A 2,841-nucleotide genomic window follows, 5' to 3' on the forward strand; every position below is an offset into this window, starting at 1 on the left:
GCACGGACGCCCGTCCAGATGTGCGGCGGGGGCGGGGCCACTCCCAGCTGCGCCCGTGGGCGTGGCCTCAAGCCCCGCCCCCGGTGACGTCACCCGCGTTCTAATTCCCCCCGTTGCCACAGGCAACGGCCCCTCCGGTCCTGCCCCCTCCCTCTCCGCGCTCCCATTGGGCGGCGCCTCCGTCAATCATCGGCATCCCGCTCTCCCATTGGCCGGCCAGGGGTTACGCCCCGCCCTCCCCGCCCCGCTTATCCCCCGCGCCGCGAGGGATCCGCCCCCGGGATCGCGCCGGGATTTGGGATCGGCGGGGCCGCCCGGGGGCTCCGGGGGCGAGCGGGGACACCGAGCCGGGAGTTTGGGGGCGTCCGAGGTGGGGTATGAACGCTGGAGGGTTCGGAGCGGGGCGGGGTTTGGCTCTTTAAAGGAGTTTGGGGGGGGGTCGCCGTGGCTGGAGCATCTCTAGAAAGGGGGGGGTTTGGGAGGTTCCCACCCTATTTTGGGGGGAGTCTATAAGGGGAAGGGGTTTAACCCCTGTAGAGAGCTCCCCAAGATGGGTTTTGGGGGGTTTAACCCCTCTCCGCGGCTGGGGTAGCTCTGTAAGGGGAGTTATTGGGGGTTTAAACATCCCCTTTTTTAGGGTCGCTCTGCAAGGAGAGGGGGGTTTAACCCTGCACCCCAACTAGGGAAGTTATTGGGGGTTTTAAACTTCTCCCCCTATTTAGGGTCGTTCTGCCGGGGGGGTTGGCGAGGGGGGGGAGGGTTTAACATCCCCCTCCCGTTTAGGATAGTTCTCTAAGGGGGTTTGGGGAGACTTTGACCCCCGTCCCGAGCTGGGGTAGCTCCGAAAGGGGAATTATTGGAGGTTTGAACCCTCTCCCCTCTTTTAGGGGAGCGGAAAGGGGGTTTTGGGGGGGGTCACCCCCATCTAGGATAGCTCTGCAAGGGGAGTTTTGGGGAGTTTAAACCCCCCCTCCCCCCCAGTTTAGGGTAACTCTACAAGGGGGTTTGGGAAGGTTTAAACACCCCCCCTATTTAGGGCAGCTCTTGCAAGAGGAGTTTAACTCCCCCCCTAAATATTTAGGGGAGTTTGGAGGGTTTAACTTTTCCCCCACCTCATCTGGGGTAGCTTTAAAAAGGGGATCTGTGGGGTTTTGTGTCCCCCCCCTTTTCCCCCTGGGGTATCTGTGCAGGGGCTTTGGGGTTCACATCTGGCCAGATGTGAAGTGCAGGGGGCTAGAGGGGGTTTAAAACCCCCCCCAAACCTAGGACAGAACTGGGGTCTAGTCCAGAACAACCAGAGCAGCCCAAGGAGGGGTCACTGAGCCCCCAAAGCTCCGTGTGGGGTCAGGAGGAGCCCCCAAAGCTCCGTGTGGGGTCAGGAGGAGCCCCCAAATCTCTGTGTGGGGTCGAGAGGAGCCCCCAGCTGTGGGCCCAGCCCTCCCACCCTGTGGATGCTGCGCCCCTGGAGATGATGCCCCCCGAGGAGGAGAACCTGGGTGGCCCCAGGAAAGGGGACAGGACCGGTGGCCTCGTCCTCCTGCCCGGCCCCAAGAGCGGCAGCGCTCGGAAGGTGAGACTTTGGGGGGTCAGGAGGGATTTTAGGGGGTCGAGGGGGCTCCAGGGGGCTGGGTTGGTGTCCCCATGGGATCCATGGGAATCAGGGACCATCCCTTGGGCGTCATCCCCCACCCCCGGGGCTCGAAGGGGCTTTGGAGTTGCAAGAAAACCTGGATAAATGTTAATTTGGGGGCTATTTCGGTGTGTTTCTCATTAGTTTTGTGCCCTGGGAGCCAATGGAATAATTAATGATGGGTCTATAATAATTAATTAGTGACAGGGGGGGTGAAATCCCTGGGGATTGTCCTCAGGCTGCCACCAACCCCAGTCCATCCCTGCCATCACCACCCACCCCTGGGGTTGAAAGGGCTTTAGAATTACAAGAAATCCTGAATAAACGTTAATTTTGGGGCTATTTCAGCGTGTCTCCCATCAGGTTTGTTCCCTGTCATTATTCCCCAATGGAATATCGGGGATCCCCTTTTTTGGGGTGCAGGCCTGACACCCCGCTGGGGGTGCTTTGATCCCAATTCTCCCCATATTTTGGGGTTTTTCCTCCTTCCTGCCCACAGGAAGATGCTCCAGTTGGGTGTTGCCCATCCCTCCTCTGGCTCTTGGAGGTGCTTGTCCAAGGTGTTGCTTCCTGGCAAGTTTTCCCTCAGGAATTGCCCTTCCCTCTTGGAAAGTTTGGCTTTGGGGGTGAGATGGGACCAGTAGATCTACTGTTTAAAGTTGTTTAATTAGTGATAGGGGGGGGTGAAATCCGTGGGGATTGTCCTCAGTTTGCCACCAGCCCCAATCCCTGCCTTCCCTTGGGAATCAGCTCCCATCCCTGGGCTCAAAAGGGCTTTGGAATTGCCAGAAAACCTGGATCAGTGGTGGGTTTGGGGGCTGTTTCAGTGTTGGTTTTGTCCTCTGAGAGGCAAAGGATTAAACCTGCAGAAACTCTGTAAAACCCCAAACTAAACCTCAGACCCCCCCAAATAAACCCTAAACTGAGCTTCAGACCCCCAAACTAAACCCTAAACTGACCCTCAGACTCCAAACTAAACCCTAAACTGAACCTCAGACTCCCAAATTAAACCCTAAACTGAACCTCAAAACCCTAAACTGAACCTGAGACCCCTAAACTAAACCATAAACTGAACTTCAGACCCCCAAACTAAACCCTAAACTGAACCTGAGACCATAAACTAAACCTCAGACCCTCAAACTAAACCCTAAACTGAACCTCAAAACCCTGAACTGCACCCCAGACCCCAAACTAAACCCTAAACTGACCCT

The sequence above is a fragment of the Empidonax traillii genome, unplaced genomic scaffold, assembly GCF_003031625.1.
Source record: "Empidonax traillii isolate 1590-97213 ecotype Southwest subspecies unplaced genomic scaffold, ASM303162v1 scaffold2231:size98615, whole genome shotgun sequence".
Classification (NCBI taxonomy): Eukaryota; Metazoa; Chordata; class Aves; order Passeriformes; family Tyrannidae; genus Empidonax; species Empidonax traillii.